This window comes from Lycorma delicatula, chromosome 4, assembly GCF_047948215.1.
Source record: "Lycorma delicatula isolate Av1 chromosome 4, ASM4794821v1, whole genome shotgun sequence".
Classification (NCBI taxonomy): Eukaryota; Metazoa; Arthropoda; class Insecta; order Hemiptera; family Fulgoridae; genus Lycorma; species Lycorma delicatula.
The window spans coordinates 147444815-147465512 of record NC_134458.1 but is presented as its reverse complement, the minus strand read 5'-3'; the positions used below and the strand labels follow the sequence as shown (position 1 = coordinate 147465512).

At 32.2% G+C, this 20698-nt stretch overlaps 1 pseudogene; it reads left to right on the top strand.

The window, feature by feature from the left end:
• The window catches only part of LOC142323938 (sphingomyelin phosphodiesterase 4-like), a 54513-nt pseudogene that overhangs the window by 9088 nt on the left and 24727 nt on the right, over positions 1–20698 (top strand).

Here is a 20698-nt window from a genome sequence, read left to right as displayed (position 1 = left end):
GTTCCCCTGGATAACTGAATGGTCATAAGGGTGAGCGAAACTTATGCAACCCTGAATTCATTAATTCACTGAAGTAGGATATTTGGTTTTAGGGTGGCACTAATTAATGCTAGCAACCAAGTAATCTTTCTGTATTTTATGTCGGTGGCAGATGTACTATAAAAAATATAATGCATTTTATGCAGTCTCATTACACGCACACGCGCGTGCGCGCGCACTATACCAAGAACACTACACAGATTACAACATATACCCATACACAACAACATCCTACATGTGTTTTTTCTTACATTTACACTCAGTGATGTTGCAACATCCTACGAAACGCAACCGTAATGCAAGGTGGAGACTATCATGCCAATGGGTGAATCACTCTACATAGTGAGTCTCAAACGATGTCCTCTGGCCACCTGGACGAACCTAGTTGTATTTAGCTCTAGCTCCAGTTATAGCTCTGCTCCGTTATATCGCTGATACTCGTGGGACCAAAATTACAAGTCACAAGAAATTCCTGTGATGGTTGGTGGTCCATTTGAAAAAACTACCAAAAATAGTGTAGCGAAAAGGCCTCACTCGGCATTGTCTGATGAGGATAACAGTCCAGAACACAGTGTTAATTTAAATGGTGACAAATGACGTCTGCAATGCAAGAACATCAAATTTGTACTTCTTAGAAATAGTCGGCTCCCTTCATAAGGTCTTGTATTTCCTAATTAATAAAGCTATAATGGGTTCAAGTGGCTCCTCGAAGAACATTAAGAAGTTACGAGACTGATCAATTCTGATCAAAACATATAATGACGAACAGAGTCGATCTATCTTACGTCTCCATAATATGGGTAGTATAAATATAAGTTCAGAATGCCACAATAACGTAAATACGAGTCAGGGAGTAATTTTTTGCCTAGACCTTTTGGATGTATAGATTTCACTGAAATAGCTGATGAGCTTTGTGCCCAAGATGTTGCTGAAGTGAAGCGTATAATGAAAAGACAGAATGGAATGGAAGAACCAACACCTTCTCATATACTGACTTTCAACCTTCCAGTCCCACCGGAAAAAATAAAAATTGGCTATCTTTCAGTTTGAGTGCAACCTTTCATTCCCAATCCACAACGATGTTTTAAATGCCAATGGTATGGTCACACTACAATATCTTGCTCAGAAACAGAGATCTGTGCTCGGTGAGCTCAAAGGCCACAATGATACTGCCAAGAAGATGAAAAGTGTGTGAACTGCAGTGGTTCACATACAGCCTGCTTTGCCCAAGTTTTAAGGAAGAAAAGACAATTCTCAGAATCTCTACCGAGCAGAAGCTATTTTTCCCAGTGGCACGCAGAGAATATAAAAAGACAATTAACTCAAGGAACTTGGTTAAATCAGATGTATCTTTTGCCACCGCTACATCAAAACAAGCTCCTACAAATTTAGGTAATTAACAGTATGGGTCCTGCAATGAGCTAAAAAAACTTGTTCAGATGTTATCTGATCAAGTTGTTTCACATACAGCCACTATTTCAGAGCTGACAAAGATAAACAAAAAGTCGTTAGTTACAGTTAGTGAATCCAGCAGTGCAATTCCTCTGAAAGCTCCTGTCCCCAAAGTTTTACTTGTACAGGCTGGAGCAATCATTGCTGGTGGTAAGCCTTCTAATAAACTCCCTGTTAGGGAACCCACATAACCACCCCCTCTGGGCTGTCACATGTGATTTCCCTTTTTTCCAAATCTCTTCCTCCATCATATCATATACTGGAAGATATGGTTGAGGAACCACCCAATCCAGGGCATCAAAGTTATTTAAAATAAAAAATACAAAAAACAAAAACTAGATCACCTATAACTAATTTTGTCATATATTTACCTGTATTTCTGCATCTTTATTTATGAGCATTATTCAATGGAACATTAGAGATTTTTGGTCCCACATTGAAGATGTTAAAGTTTTGATGCGTGCACATGAATCATTAATAATATGCTTCCAAGAAACGCATCTATTACAGCAAGATGCGGTAACACTCAGAGGCTATACATGTAAGAGATACGACTTTCTTGTAGATAGTAAAAAGAGTGGTGGTGTTGCTATTTTCATGCGGAACGAGGTGTCGGCTACAAGACTACAACTAGCTACCCTCATTCGTGCTGTAGCTGTAAAAATCTCAGTCCCCTTTAAATTGCATTTCTGCAATTTGTATCTCTCGCCGAACTGTGAGTTCAATTCTCTAGAAATGTCAAATCTCCTCACACAAATCCCATTGCCATCGTTAACAGTAGGAGACTTCAATGCCGACCATATTTCCTGGAGCTCATCTTTCTGCTCCTCTCAAGGAAATATGATAAACGGAGTGAGACAAGACTTGGACCTTTGTCTACTGAATGATGGGTTGTACACATTTATGTCCTCATCTTCTAGTACACTGTCAAACATTGACCTCTCCTTTTGCTCACCAATTTCACACCCTCGCCTTATTTAGTCTGCTTGTGATGACCTTCACGGCAGTGACCACAGGCCAATTACTAGAGCTTTTGGTGTCAACCACAAGATGAGTAAAAGACCATGGAGATGGATTGTTGAAAAGACAGATTGGAATGGTTATCATAAGTCTTTCCGTCACAGTAAGACGATGGTGAAGACGCCCTCGATGAACTTACCTCTTTTACATCTCTGATACTTGAGAATGCTAATAGATATTTCCCACAAACATCAGGAAACCAAAGATGTCTTTCCATTCCTTGGTGGAATGCTGATTGCCAAAACGTTATTAGCATTCGACAACAAGCACTGCACAAATTTAATTGTAGGCCTACAAATTAACACCTAGATTTGTACCATAAGGCTAGATCAGTATGTTGTCGGGTATTTTTAGACGCTAGGAATACATGGACACCATCTCACACACTACTCCCACGTCTACTGTGTGGAAAAAGATCCGTACAATCTGTGAATCACCAGAACAATCCATTCTCGGACTCATTCATGAAAGAGAACTCCTTACATCACCTTCTACAGTGGCAAATACTTTGGCAGATTGTTTTCATCCGGTATCCCTCACCTCATCGTACAATAATGAATTTCAGAGGTACAAATTACAGATGGAAGTATTATTTTTAAACTTGGTGATTAGGTTGGTGAATTAAACCTAATTACCAAGGTAATTAGGTTGGTTGACTGAAAATGGAGATTTTCAGTCAGTGAATTGTCACACACATAAAAACTCATGTAACACCTCCTCTGGACCTGACAACATTTGTCTCAGTATGTTGTCACACATTCCTAATTCGGTGCTACAATACCTATTGTGTATTTATAGTAGTTTATTCTCCTCACAAGTTTTCTTTTTGGTCTGGTCAGAAGTCATTGTCGTACCAGTACTTAAATCTGGTAAAGACAAAGGAAGCCCCTCAAGCTACTACCCTATCTCTTTGACAAGGGTTTCATGCAAAATGATGAAGAGAATGGTGAATTGCAGGCTCAGTTGGTACTTAGAGAGACATGGCCTTCTATGTCTAGAACAATGCGGTTTCCACCAAGGTTGTTCTTCCATTGATCATTTAGTGACATTGGAAGCAGCTATTCAACATGCTTTCCTACTCCACCAGCACCTCATAGCTATCTTCTTTGATATCAAAAAGTTGTATGACATGACCTGGTGACACGTTATTCTTAACATCCTTAAAGAATAGGGAATCAAAGGCTGTATGCTTGCATTTATCAGGGGTTTCTTAAATGACCAAACGTTCCATGTTTGTGTTTTAGATTCCTTATCGGGTAGCATCTCACCTTGGAGAATGGAGTGCCTTAAGGAAATGTTTTAAGTACTACCTTATTTTCTATAGCCATCAACAGCATTACTAAATGTGTGCAGTTACCTGTTCATTATTTGTTGATAACTTTGCTATATATATTACATCCTGTTCAACAGCCACAGCAGAGATACTACTACAGAATACTACATCTCGCCTTGAAAACTTGGTTCAGAATTACCGGCTTCACTTTTTCACCTGATAAAACAAAATGTGTAACCTTTCTTGGCTGCTGGATCCTTCAATTCTGCAGTTATTATCTCTATCAATACAATTACCATTAGTTTCTCTCCCGATATCAGGTTTTTAGGTTTATTTTTTGATAGCCGCCTTGCTTGGGTCAAACACATCAAAGAATTAAAAACAAAATGTTCCAAATCTTTAGATATGCTGCGAGTTTTTAGCAACACCAATTGGGGAGCCGATCGGTCATGTATGATATGTTTTTATTATTCCTTAGTTCGTTCCCATTTAGATCATGGTTGTGTCACCTACTTCAGCATGCCATACCGTGCTTAAAATGCTGGATGCTGTACATCATGCTTTCCTTCGGCTTGCCACAGGTGCCTTTAGATCAAGCCCTGTCGTAAGCTTACTTGTTGATTGTGGTGAGCCATCACTTTGGGATTGACTGGACCAACCTTTAGCATCTTATTTTGCCCATCTCAAAGACAGTCAAATCATCTGGCTTTCGACTCAGTCCTTTGGAATCCAAGTTTAGTAAGGTATGAGGACTATCCATGTTGTACTGCACCTGTAGGTGTTCGTACCGGACATCTACTGCACCTTATAAATGTTGGCACATCTATTTTTCCAACGTATCCATGTTCATTGACCTTATGATATACAATAAAGAATCAACACCACCTACTGTCTTCCAGCAAACGTTTAACTATATTCTCTCGAAGGTAAACCCAGACACAGTAGTATACACTGATGGGTCAAAACAAAACGATACTGTTGGTTGCATATTTATTGTCAATGATAGAACATATATCTTTGATCTACCTAGTATTACGAGTATGTTTACTGCTGAACTGTACATATAAGTAAGGCTCTGAATATCATTAACCCTAAGTACCGAAATATGCTTATTTGCAGTGACTTGTGTAGTGCTCTCCAAGCCTTAGGAAACTTTTATTCTAGACATCCTATCATCATTGAAATCTACAACCCAGTCACTGAGTTGAACCATCGCAACACTACTGTGAATCCCTAGCCACGTGGGATTCCAGATAATGAACATGCAGATTCCGCTGCTAAAGATGCATGTAATCAACCTCCCTTCACCACTTGTATTACTACTTCTAACTTTATTAATTGTATAAAACAGTGTCTTGGAGCAAGGTGACTGGATGGCTACAGTTGATAACAAACTCCGGCACATTAAAGGTTCTGTGTTGCCATGGAACTCCTCATGCAGAAAAATTTGTCATGAGGAAATGGTCCTCTGTCAGTTGTGGTTAGGACATACCAGAGTCACACACAAGTACCTCATGTCAGCAGGACACACCACTATGCGTACGATGCAACTGTCGCTTGACTGTGCACTACATAATTATGGATTGCATTTGTTATGTGGCCTTGCGTCGTAAATTTAAATTACTCAGAAATATCCGTCAAATCTTGGGCAATGATTATGAAATTTTAGACTGGATGTTTCTATATTTGCAGCTTGTTGGTTTTATACAAAAAATTTGATATTGTTGTGTATATGTTTTGTATTGGAAGAGTTTTTAATGTCTTTGTTTTTGTTTTAATTTTTATGGTTTTGTGTTAGCTTTTCATTGTGTTATTCGAGAATTGAGCCTTTGCACCCCTCTCGGACTTTGTTAAATTGTGTGTATGTTTATATAAATTTTATATAGTTTTTATTATTATTTTTAATTTTTATGTTTCTTTTAAATAAATTTATCGTATTTTTAAGATTCCGACTGTAATATTAGTTGTAATTTTTTTGTGATATTATTTTTAAGTTTTATTTCATTTTTAATATGTTAGTTTTTTGTTAGTTATGTTTTTAAGTTAGTTCGTAGTCTTTCTGTTATCCGAGAATGGGCCCTTTACACCTTTCTTGGACTTTGATAAATTTTATTTATTTTTAATTAAATTTTAGATTTTAGCTGTGATATTAGTTGTAAGTTTTGTGTTTAATTTTTTAGAGCAGTTTTAGTTACTTTTTTTTTATAAAACCATTTTATTCTGGGCGATGATAATGCGAAAGTGTTTTTCGCCCTCAAAAATCAATGTGCATTTATTTTTGAGAGAACTCACAATTGTTTTTAAAGTCTCAGGAAAACTTTTCTGTAGCTTCAGATATATCCAATAAGCCAGTTTCACACATTGTCACTCATTTTAGAGAAACTTGTAGTATAGTTGAACGAAAGCAATTCTGCTGGAATCTATAGTTATGTCTATGTATCCTTTTGAGTGATCACCTTGAAAGGTCAATAAGAAGACAGCATCAGCTGATTAGAATGTCTGCAAGAAGTGTCTGTAAAGCTACAAAGAAATTAAAATTACATCCATACTGTACTCATACTGTGCAGGAATTGTGAGAACCCAGTCACAGAAAAAGATTAATTATTGCAAGTGGTTTATGCATTTTGCTTGTGGCAATATTCAGATCTTGGATAATATTTTATTTAGTTGTGGGGCATGGTTACATTTAAGTGGCTAACAGCCAGATTAACTGATATTGGAGTGCAAAGTACCCTCATGTTTCTGTAAAAAACTTCATTACATTAAGAAAATATTGGAGTTTCTCAGAAGAAAATAATGGATATAATATTTTTTTTCAGAAACATTAACTACTGATTATTATCAGCAGATTATAACTGACTTCATAGATGTGCTAGAAGAAGATGAACACAGTTGCTGGTTACAGGAAGATAGTGGCAACAGCCCACAGAGCAAATTACACAATGTTTCTGCTACATGAATTCTTTCGGTAGGAAGTCATTTTCTGTGGTCTGTGGCCAGATTTATCTTGCATGGATTTTTTCTGTAGGATTATTTAACCCATATCAGCCCTGCAACCATTAAAAAGGTGACTGCTAACATGATAAATATGTTATGTTGATGATGCCTGTATATCTGCAAATGGAGGACATTTTGAAAATTTATTATAACAAAATTACTGTAACTTTTGAAATTATTTAATATTTATTTATTTCTTAAAATTTAATAGTTTTTTCATATATTTGTTTCCATGTACATTTTTTCAATATGCATTGCATAACTATTTTTGCTCTCCCTCCTATATAAACTATTAGAGGAAAATATACAAGCAAAATATCACTAGTATTGTACCAAACAAGTACATTATGATATATGCTGACATTGGCTAACATGTATCTGAACTGCAGTTTTAAATAAAAGTTGGTGACTTACATTCTCATATTCACCTGATTGGAATTACTTTTGATGTTTTCAACTTTCATCAACTAAAATAAAGAAGTGAACAACTCAAATGATAAATCTAGTGATTTTGGGAAGAATCACTAGTGATGTAAAATCAAAATAATGGTTCTAATGAATCTATAATGTTGAAGGTCGGTGTTTCACATATTTTAAATGTTCTTTTTAGTAGCGAACCAATCATTACTATTTAAAACTGATTTTATTGTTACAGTATTATCTTTAACAGTTGACTTCAGATCCATTTGAATTATTTATGTTCCATTTTGTGCACCATCTTGTCCAAACATTCAGTTACAAGTAGATGCTAATCAATGGATGTACTGGGAATTTTTATATATACGTCTGGTTGAGGAATATTTAAATATATTTTTACCATGTAATGGATCGTCTGTAACCCCATTATCTTATATCTTCTCATCACAGAGTCCTCCCCGACAACATTCAGTTCATTTCCCAACAAGGTATGCATGTTATATATTGTTTTTTTTTTTATTTTACAAATTACAAAGATTTAACATATTAAATATGAAAAACATTCACAAAATAAAAGAATAACTATTGTTATTATGGAGTTAGTTTTATACATAAAACAAAATTGTTATTACTTATAATAATAGATTCTAAGTAATTTGATTTTTTATTATTCTGGCAGATGAAAGGAAGCACTAAACTTGACTGCAGTTATTTCTCAGTAACCATCGTACAAAAAGATACATTTATATACCAAACTAAATTTTGATCCTTTCTATATTAGTTTGTAAAGAACTTATACAAATAACAGTAAATGCAGTGTTTAGATTCTTGAGGAAGGCATGGGAAATACAACCTTTGTAGCATTATTTTTTTGTATATTCTATTTCTTACCTAAAGAACTTGGACAAAACTTCTTGAAATTTACAGTTTACATTTGTTAAAATGAACTCCTCCTATCTTGAACTTCACCAAGTTATGGTCCAAAATGTTGACAATGATTTTATAGTAACGAGATGGCACTGCTATCTCTATATTCTGTTGGAGTATCAAAATATTTTTTTTTCATTTTAATAAATAGTTTAACTACAGAAATTGAATAATAAATATAGTCTTAAAGGAAGAATCATAATATTTCTATAAAAAATGGAAAAGGTAAAATGAAAATGTTTGTGTAGATTGAGACTTGATCATGTGCAGTAGAGGATCAGGTACATTCAATGTCTACATAAACTGCAGATTGCTTCTGAAAGTAACATATTGGTTGGTCTATTTATTTGAATTATTTTAGAATATTTTGAAGACTAACATAATTAAGAATAAATGATGTATTACATATGGTTTAATAATAGTTTGATATTAAAATTATAAATTTTTGGATTATTCACATGAATTGTTAAATCAAGATCAGTGTTTACACTTGCATACACAGGTGTGCACCCAAAAACACAAGAAAAAATGAAAGTTATTGTAAAATTAGTTTTTTCCTAACCAAACAGAGAAAGACGCTAAGACAACAGCAGACATACTGCATTCATATTTGTTAGAGTGCATGTAATATCTGAAGGCGGGTCCGTAGTACACTATGGCATTCCCTCACACTGCTTTTAACATCACTCAGCGACTTCTCACACCAGCAGCCAAAGTAGTAGTGTTTTCCAAAAGTCACATCAATTAATTTGCATTGACTTGCACCGTATCTAATTATGATGTCGCTGTTATAGTAACGAAATATGTTCTGGTAATTTGTTATTACAAATAAAATTATTTATACCTAATATTTTGTTCAAGATGTATATGAAGTAATTTATTTATTTCTTGAAAGTATATGATTTTTTTTCTAGTATATTAAAATAAGGTTTTGCTATAAAAAATATTATGATTTTCTTTTATGTAGTGTAGTTATTTATGAAAATTATTTCTAAATAGCACGTACGCACCAGTAACTAATATTCTTTTAAGCTTTGTAGGACTACAAAACTACAAAATAAAAATATTACATTGTACAAAAAATTCATAAATAAATAAAGTGAGTAAAAGTAATATATTTATAATCATTAATGAATTTATTATAAAAAAAATTATGAATAATACAGAGATATTAAGTTTGTACTACAATAAACGTAAAATTAATTTAATTAATCAAAATATTAATTCGCACCATATTTTATAAACTTAAAACATAAAATTATTCCAAACAAAATAGTTTATATTGTAGTTCAAAAAAATAAATACAGTAGAATAAATATATAACAGATGAAATAATTAATTAAACGACAAATTTAATTTAATAACAAAATAAATGAATATGGTAGAATAAACAATTTGAAAAAAAGAAAAATAATAAATACAAGTCTGTATCAATTGGAGGTCTTAATTTTCTGGTAACTAGTAGCATGTGTTCCAGGTTGTTGGTTATAGGTGTCGTGTAGAGGAGGCAAGTAGAGGCAGCTTGTATGGAGGACCTGTCTTTAGATTTTGCATACACTTATTTTGCAGATATGTGAATTTTGGCTTGTTGAAGTTGGTGTAATATTTACGAAAAAGGAGAAGTTCCGAAAAAGAGAGTGTTAGTTATGATAACAGAGAAAGCAGGAGCAGATAAATGTGAAGAATACAGAACAATTAGCTTAACTAGTCATGCATCAAAATTCTTAACTAGAATACTGTACAGAAGAATTGGGAGGAGAGTGGAAGAAGTTAGGAGAAGACCAATTTGGTTTCAGGAAAAGTATAGGGACAAGGGAAGCAATTTTAGCGCTCAGATTAATAGTAGAAGGAAGATTAAAGAAAAACAAACCAACATACTTTGCATTTATAGACCTAGAAAAAGCATTTGATAACGTAAACTGGAATAAAATGTTCAGTATTTTAAAAAAACATTAGGGTTCAAATATAGAGATAGAAGAACAATTGCTAACATTTACAGGAACCAAACAGCAACAGTAATAATTGAAGAACATAAGAAAGATGCCGTAATAAAAAAGGGAGTTTGACAAGGATGTTGTCTATTCCCCATTACTTTTTAATCTTTATATAGAACCTGTTAATGATGTTAAAGAACAATTTAGATCCGGAGTAACAGTACAAAGTAAAAATATAAAGATGCTACAATTTTCTGATGATATAGTAACTCTAGCTGAGAGTAAAAAAGATTTAGAAGAAACAATGAGCAGCATGGATGAAGTCCTACACAAGAACTACCGCATTAAATAAACAAGAACAAAATGAAAATATTGAAATATATTCGAAATAATGAAGATGGACCACTGAATGTAAAAATAGAAAGAGAAAAGATTATGGAGGAAGAAGAATTTTGTTTGTTTGAGAATTAGAATTACTAAAGATAACAAGCAGGAACGATATAAAATGACGAATAGCAAAGGCGAAACGAGCCTTCAGTCAAAAATATAATTTGTTTACATCAAAAATTAATGTAAGCATCAGGAAAAAATTTTTGAAAATATATGTTTGGAGCGTAGCTTTATATGGAAGTGAAACTTGGACGACTGGAGTACCTGAGAGCTATCTTAGTACTTGGAAAGCTGTATCAAACCAGTTAAATTACTAAAGACAAAAAAAGAAGAAATTGGTGTATTATATATATAAATATATAGTGCATTATTACAATTACTCACATTTGTGTTTGTTATTACTACAATATTGCTTTGAAGTAAGTTTATTTTGTTATTGCTGCCACCATATAACAAATGAGTCATCGACTAGTCAATATATTATACACACGCACGCGCATGTGTGTATAATATATTAACTAGTGTGAATTGTAAAATTTCACATAAGTTTAAAACCTTGAGCTTTAACATAATTTAAAATTATAAAAAATTTATAAAATGTTAATTATTTATTAAAAACAAATGAAAATTATTTATAATACTGATATAATCCTAAAAAAAGTTAATGCAAGTTTACTAGCAGCTATATATCAATAATAATACAACTAGTGATATTTATCAATGGACAGTGACTGTACTTCAATGGTTGAAGTTGTCCCCTTACAGTGGAATATACCATTGATTGAGAGTTTTGAAGTGAATTTGGTTTTTAATTAACTTCACTCTTTTTTTTATTTAACTTCCAGTTCATTTTTATGAATGGTAACTAACATCTTTCAGTTTCTAAACTATTTATCAATCATTTAAATAAAAAAATAAAAAGTTAAAAAATCATTTCAATACTGTAACTGGAAATGGAGGTAGTAATTGTTTTTGAAAGGCTTGCCATTGTGAAAATATTGGATGAAACTTGATGAGGATCAAGATAGGGGACCATATTTTGATGTATGGAAACTACACATTTTACAACCATTTTTTGTTTAATTTAGGGGTTAATAATAGACTCTATCAGGTGCTTACAAAAAAAGAAAAAAATCATGACATTTTCTTCAAGAATGTTAATGTTGCAATTATTGCTGTTTAAATAAGTTATTTTTAAACTAGTTTAGAAAATAACAAGTTTTGGTTTAATAAATGTTTCTTTTTTATGATGGTTTTTGAGAAATTTTTATAAAGTTCAGGTGAATTCATTTACCAAACTATAATATCAATAAAAACTGATTTAGGTGATCAAAATGTCACTCATCCTGATTCATTAATTATATTAGGGTATCTGGGTACTTTTCAGTCACTGTTTACAGAAGGTAACACTAGAGAACAAAAAAGAATTTTTTTTTGCCTCAGGAAGGAAAATATGTGATTCTGATAGTATTTTTTCCCCTGAATTCAAATATGATCAGTTTTTCCCCATCATGCAAGGTTTCTGAGAAACAGGCATTTATAGTTTCAAACACTGCGTTCTTAAATACACAATATTCAAGCATTTGACTCACCTAGAAATTAAGAAATGACGATTTTCTTCTATATTTCGCCTGTGGAGCATCCCTCTTGATGTCCAACAATAATCAGCCAGCATATTAGGATTCCGTTTGTCATAAGACCTCTTTTCCATGGCTGAAATCTCCTGATGAAAGTGTTCCCCATGCTCATCGCTCACTGTGCCAAGACTTTCTCGGAAGTGTACTTTTAAGGACATTACAACCAAATTTTTTTAAGATGTTGGACATATTACAACCCAAATTTTTTTAAGATGTTGGATATATTACAATCCAAATTTTTATAAGACGTTATAAGATCATTGACAATATCACGGTAATTTTCTGCCTTTCAATTTCTCAAAAAACTGAGTAACATTTTTGAATGCTTGCCAAGGTGCTTTCTCCAATGAATTCAATAATTCCTCAAATTCTCATCATGCATTAATGATCGTATTTGTGGACCCACAAATATTCCTTTAATTTTTGTATCACTAATTTTAGGAAACTTCTGTTTTAAGTACGTGAAAGCAGAAATATTGTCCAAGGCCTTGATAAAATTTTTCATTAATCCTAGTTTAATATGTAGACGTAGATACACATTTTTAGAATTACACAATGGGTCATGTTTCACATTTTTCTGTTCAGGAATGAGTGTTTCGCGTTTAGGCCGTTCTTTCCTAATGAAATGGTTTTTTCTGCCCCTACTATATCATTCACACAATAACAACAGTACTTTGTGTAGCTAAGTTGCAGACCAAGCATAAGTGCCGCTACCTTCAAATAACCACAAATGTTCCATTCATACACTGCATATTGAAGCTTTTTTAAAATAAATATAAAGTTTTCATATATTTCTTTCATTCTAGCAGAGTGAGCCACAAGTGCTGATGGGAATTTATTGCCATTATGCAGAAGCACAGCTTCTAAACTAACTTTAGAGGAGTCGATGAACAAGTAGTGTTGGTTTATGTCCATTACAAAGTGTTTCCATAAGAGAAGAAATGTCATTACAAAACACTAAGCCATTTTCTTCAGAAAAATAGTCTTTAAATTCAGAATGATTACAATAAGTACATATCTTTGTATTCTTTTAAAGAAGATTCAATTTTTTTAGCCAGGAAGCAAGCATTTCAGACTGTTTTTTGGATAATCTTAAATCTCATATGAGATTAAGATTTTCTTGAGTCAGTAAATGAGGCTCAGATGAACTGCTTTGTTCAAAAGTTGTATCACCAGTATCTGTCTAATTTTCTTCCTTACTTCCATCAGACTCTTAGCTCACTTCATTTAATGTCACATGTTCTGGAGGCTTTGTATGGGCAATTCTTTGCGGTGCGGAGCTGGTCTCATTGCAGATTGCAAGTTAGGGTACACCACTGTATGTTTTGATTTTGATGTAATCGGTTTAATGTTTGTTAAGCAGAAATAACAGTCAGAAGAGTGATCTTTGGGTTCCCTCCAAATCATAGGGATAGCAAATGGCATGTGGCGTGTGCCATTTTTTCATGCAGTGAGAAGCCGAGAACATGATAAAAAACAGATATGTGGGGTCCAGGCCCTTGTTTGGTCCCTGACTTTACACCCGAAATAAGGTTCATAACACTTTTTTACTAATGGAGTAAGGTTTTGCTTTTGGGACTTGAGCATCACTTCACCCACATTTATAACAAAAATTTTTAGGATGATTTAAACAAACTGTAGGCATTTTGCAACTAACGACTAATTAAAAGAAATAAAGTAGTTAATATGTAATACACAATAATTCAGACACACAAATCACTCACAATGACGTGTTTGCTGGTTCACTACTATCTCACAACTGGCATCGTTCTGATGAATGTGTGCTACACTAGTTCGTGTTTGTACATGTCTACGCACTTCTGAACCTGCACACTAGTAGCAACGCTACCCTTTGAGTTAGCTCATTTGGTTCCATCATATTTACAATGCTCTAGGAGCTCTTACTTGAAAATAGACAAAAAACGTTTAAAAAAAATTAAAATAAAACTGTGGATGATGGAGAAATTCCGAATACGTATTTGAAAACAAGATAAAAAAACAGCATTAAGTATACCTATTGGTGTATTCGTGAGACAGAAATCATGTTGACCAGTGTAATTGTTAAACTCTTTTCTCACTCTCTCTATATATATATATATATGAAATATAAACCACCAAAACCCAGTAAATAGGTAAGTTGAACTGGCCATATTGGGATCCCGCATCTTCAGTTGTTATTAAATTATATGATTATATTAAAACATATTTATTTATGATTGTTAGAGTTAATTAATTATTTAATTTGATAGAGTTGTTTTTTGATAGTTTTGAAATTTAAAACTCGCTGGACTACCAAAATTACATAAAATAAATAACCCTATAAGACCTTTAATATATTTTGAAACAGCTCCTGCATATTTTGTAGCTAAAAAGTAATAGATAAAATAGGATATAAATGAATCTTGGCTATAAATATAATGTAAAAAAAAAAAATGATTACAAAGTCATTTAAATTCTATTAAATTTAATTTTAACACAGAAATGGTAAGTTATCACTAACATTTACTCTAATATACCAATTTACCTATTATACTCGGAATACACCAATGCATTAATCACTATTATAAGGAATACTTGTCTTCAAAATTACTTGGAGTATGAAGATAATTGTTATTCACAAACAAAAAAATTACAAATGGGATCACCTATATCTGCCATTATGTGTGAAATATTTGTACAAGATTTTGAAGATAAAATAAGTTCACGGTAAATTGAATACACGCCAGATATTATTGTGAATAAGAATGTAGATGACATTTTAGTCATACATAATCCAACTATAAATAATGAACATTTGATCAATTTAAATGAACTTAACTATAATAACAAGAATTAAAAATTTACATATGGAATAGAAAATAACAGAAAAGTACATTTGTTAGTTGTTGAATTCGAAATAAACATAAACAATGTAGTAGAAACATCAGTATGTAGAAAACCCACAACAAATAATATTATAATACATTTAAATTCTAATCACCCATGGTCACAGAACATTAATACATATAAACACAATATTTAGACGTATTCATTATTAAAAAAAAAAAAAAAAAAAAAAAAACAATAAAAATAGGCTCAAAAAAGAAATAGATGAAAAATAGAAATAGATAAAATTTATAAGAAAAAAACAGAATAAAAAAAACTACGATAATTATACAAAAATACATCAGAAAAATATCACAAAGATTAAAAATAGTTTTTACCTAAAATACAATTACACAAATAAAGTAGTAAAAAATGATTACTAATGTACATGGTAAAAATAAATAAAAACAAGAAATAAATATTAAAAAACACAACTGCCAAAAAAAAAAACATTGCTGACAAACATTACTCTTTAATATAGGATAATTCAATGTAATTAATATTTGTATGTAGTATAATATTTTCTCAAATTTAAAAAAAATTATTTAAACATGTTATTATATAGGCTGTGATACTACCGGTAACGTAAGGATTCCAGCATGGATTCAGGCATCTAAATTGATTAATTGGTTCAGCCATTGAGCTACTATGGTGGAACAAACAAACATACATACACCCTAAATTCATTGCACTTCTTTTTGGGCAGTCTTGTAATAAGATCCAATTCTGAGTATATCAGTTAATTTTTGGTTAGATTCCATAATGATTTTGTATTATACTAGCAAATACTCTGAATTTTAAAAATTGGATGATTGTTTACAGAGATATTATAAGAGCGTCCCAAAACAGCATCTCGGGGCATCCCATTTGTTACCAATTGATGATAATTGGTCTAGCCTCACATGCAGTCCCCACGGGAAGTCCGTTGTTATTAAACAGAAATTTTCTAAATTTATTTTATTTTATTTAACTTAAATTTAATTCTATTATTTTTGTAATATTATTCATTTGATTGATTCAAATTATTCAGTTAAAACCCAGCTCACACAGTGACAGAGGCTCACAGTTATAGTTCATTAATTCAATTTATTAAAGTTTGTGCTTCAACCAGAAAATCTCCATTACCATACATATAACCTCTGTTAAATATTTATACACCCTATGACACTCCTGGTGATGTAAGGATTCCAACACAGGGTCATATATGTAAATTGGTTCAGTCGTTGAGCTGCTACAGTAGAAGAAACATACATACTTACACCCTAAATACATTACATTCTTTTTTCGGCAGTTGTGTAAAAAGCATATAAACCAAAATAATCATAGTAAAAAATAATAATAGTATAAGTAATAGGGAGGATTTAAGAGGAATATATAAAATTAAATGCAATGAATATAATAATAATATTTATTTGGTAAAAAGAACAGATCATTTAAAAAAAAGATTTACAGAAAATTACACAACATACAAAAACAAAAAGAGGAGGTATATCTTATGTACCTTATCATTTATTAGATTGCAAACATAGTATTACTATTACAAAAATAATTTAGAGATTTTGAAGTTTATAATAATGATAAAAAAATGAAAATGCTTGAGAAATATTACATTTATAAAAATAAACAAAAATATAAAATTATGAACCACCAAATCACATTTGAAGATGATGATTTAATTAAAAACATAATAAAATACAATCTTAACGGTTGGCAGTATTGACATTTGAACAAAGGAGAATATACAGTTTTAAATTTTAAATTTTTTCAATCTTGGACAACACAATTTGTGTATTTGTCCATAATAAATTTCAGAATTTTGAAAAATTAATAAATCATAAATATATTTTAATATAATTATAGAACTTAATAATAACTGAATATGTGGGATTTTGTGAAAATCAACTCTTGAAATTAATTGGTAAATTTAAGTTATCTATTTACTGTTTTTTTTTTTTTTTAGTGATATATTAAATATTGTGTTTTGATGTTTATATATTTCATGTAGTATTGAATTTTATTAGCACAGTGGTCAATATTTTATATATATAGGTGTATCATGAAGTTCTCGCAGGACTTTAATAGCCTATTCTACTTGTGGAAATAATGGAACTAATTCATATATACATACGTCCTAAAATGCTTTGTTTACAAGTTATGGTTAGTGAAAGATTTCACTTGGATTTCAGTTACCCTGGTGAAATGAGGTCGTACTGAAATTTTCAGGACATTAATTAAAGAGCAGAATTAGTGATTTCTTATGGTTTTTGATATGAAAAGTCAAATAAAATAGGCCCTAGAACTGTATCTGCAGTAGTTTTGAGAAATCTTGGGTAAAAAACCCTTTTTTTATGTTTGACATACAATAACTTTGTTAAATGGGTAATAAACGAATAAAAATTTTAAACAAAACTTGTAGAGATTGTAATTTTGAACAAAAAGGTGTAAGATAAGTCGAATAAAATCAAGAAAAGTTAGAAAAATTCAAATTTTATTTAGAAACAGCACACTAGACCAAAGTGGGATTTTGTGAAAATCCCATGATTATATGACCAGTTTATAATTAATGTTCAAAAATGAGTCATTTCTCGGCATGCTTCTATACCGCTTTTGATGCTCTTTTTAGTTCTTCAGGGCTGAAGTTGCCCAGCTGCATCTGTAATGCATACAATTAATCCTCACGAGAATGTATTTTTGTTTTGTATATAATATTGTATTTTTATTTTGTATGCAATATTTTCCAACTATCCCCAGATAGAAAAATCTAAATGTGTTAAATCAGGTGATGTTGGTGGTCAGGAATGTGGACCACCATGACCATCCATTTCTATGGGAAAGGATAATTTAAGTGATTGGTAATGGCACAAGAGAAATGGAGAGGCACGCTATTGTGCTAGAAGTATGCTTTGCATCTCAGTGTTAGAGGAACATCTTCAAGCAGATATGGCAATTTTTCTTGAAGAAAGTGCAAGTACAACTCAGCATTTAAATGGCTAGGTAATATGAATTGTCCAAACAGTTGATTGTGAAGAAGGCTACACAATACATTGACACCAAATTGGTTTTGAAAATTGCCTTCCACCAGTTCATGAGGATTTACTTCTGCCCATCTATGCTCATTGTGCTAGTTGTTGATGACTTCTTAGAGTGAAGTTTGCCTTGTCTGTAAACAAAACATACTTGTAGAATTGTCAATTTGTATTCCACCAGTGGTTTCTTTAACTGTCCTCTAAACCATCATACTCAAAACTCTGATCTACTTAGAAAGACTGATGCCTGGACTGTGCTGAACTGCATCAATAATAATATCAGTATCAGCGTTGTGTTGGACAGATTGTCAATAGCTGAATACCAAGTAGTGAACCTGTTCCCAAAGAAAAGTCATACTAATCATTTTGGAATCTGGAATCCTGTGGTTTGGAAAATGTATTTCATATTTTACTGCCGCAGCTGTTACAACCTCATTTCACTGGGGTAGCTGAAATCTAAGTGAAATATTTCACCTCTGGTAACTCACAAACAAATCATTTTAGGACATATGTTTATATGGATTTTTTTTGTGAATAAAGTAGGTTATGAAAGACCTGGAAGAACTTCATGATACACCTGTGTATGTATATACATTTTGTGTGTGTGAACGAGCGAACGAGAATGTGCGTGCATGCACACATATATATATATATTAATATACATTGTAATATAACAATAATACACAAAATATACACATATTTGCACATCATGTCTATATATATATACACAACTGGTAATTCAAAAAGGACTTTACAAATTTAGAAGCATATACAAATTTATGGATGTAACTTATAGATTTGTTTGAGGTTTCATTTCATGGAAAAACACTTAAGGTTTGCCACCCAACATTCACTTTAGTTCAATATGGCTTTCATTTGTAATGTGACATACATCCCACTTGAAGTCTATTTCATTCCAAACTGTAGCCAGCTAGTTGGGCATTACCTCTGCAACTGCAGTGTTAATTCGAAGTCTTAGCACAACAAGAAAGCTAACAAAGGTCATAAAACCGATCTTTAGTGAAACCCCTCACAAGAAAAAATCTAGTGGGGTCAAATCTGGGGAGCAAGGTGGTCCTGCAATTGGACCTACACAACCAGTCCACTGACCTATGCATAGAGTATCAAGAAATCTTGAACTTCTAACTGGTAGTGAGGGGGTGCCCCGTCTTGCTGACAGTAATGACATCTATCTTGGTCATCATTGTCTAACTGAAGAACTAGAAAATTTTGAAGCATGCCTAAATAAACAATACCATTTACAGTTCCCTCCGGGTAGAAGAACGGGCCATACAGTCTTTGTTTGCTTAGGGCACCAAAAAACATTGACCTTAAAAGGTAATAAGTCTGAAATTAATACTTATTGTTTATCTAAGAATCAGTCTCAGAGAAAAATTTGTAGAGCTCAATCATACATATCATGTGTTGGCAATGTAATGAAGAAAAAAATAATCAAAGGAAAATTAAAAAAAAAAACATGATTCATGCTATTCTGGGGATCAACAAATTCAAATGAGACAACAAAGTCGAACGACATTTTGTTACTGAAAAACCACAACCTAGAGTATCGATCAAACAATTTTACACTAATAATAAACAATATTCTAAGAATAAACTAGATCATTTAAATATCAATGATAATCATAACTATCTGTCACAATGAGGTGACAGGATTTATCAAAATAGATCGCGTAAGTTATCTCAAGAGAATATTCCTCAGTCAAAGCATAAACATATATGGTGTCTTAAAGGGGAAAACTTGTATAACCCCTAAAAAACAACGATTTGACTTCACAAAAACCTACAGATACCAATGAAAACCTTCAATTCACAACAAAGGAAATCACGTGTATCAAAAACAAATCTTAACATTAATATAAATTTAGATGGGTTAACCTTATTCACAAGGACAACAGAATCCTGATTATCAAAATACGAGTAGTATTAAAAATACAAACGAAAGTGCTATCACTCGACTCCGAGGTATTTTTTACTTTTTATTTATGTTTTTTAACAATGTGAATGAAATTACCGTCAATATATTACAGATAATAACATAATTAGAAATTACAAATAAGTTATATACATGAATATAATGTAAATGTGATATACAAAGTGCTTATCATGAAAGTGTTGTAAAGTTTCACAAGGGTTTTCATACCCCACATTCAGGAGTTATGAGTGTTCACCTTGTCACTGATGTGAAATATTGACTCATCACTAAAGATTACATTGTCTAAAAATGTATCACTGTCTGAAATTTTATCCATCATTTCCACACAAAACTGACGCCGAGCAACTTTCTCGTCATCTAATGTGTTGAATAGTTTGTATAATATGCGCCAAACAGTCATTTATGGAATGCCAGTCTCACTTGGTGCACATCGAGTTGATTTCTTCAGACTATGTGCAAAGCTTTCTCGAGTTGTTCCATAGCAGCTTTAAAAATGTGTGGGCATCCTGATGATTTTGTATCTTTAACAGAATAACCTGCCTCATCGAAGAGTTAGTGCCAAGAGTAAATTGTATGCCTACTAGGAGGCTCTCTACCATACTGTCTATGAAAATTACATTGAACTGCACTTGCCATTATTAACTACACAACGAACACATTCTGCACCAGTAAATGCATTTATTTTTAACAACACTGGTGTCTGAATTCAGTACTAATGAACTATGTGAATCAAAACTTGATGTGTTTTGCTATGAAGTGTCTCATTT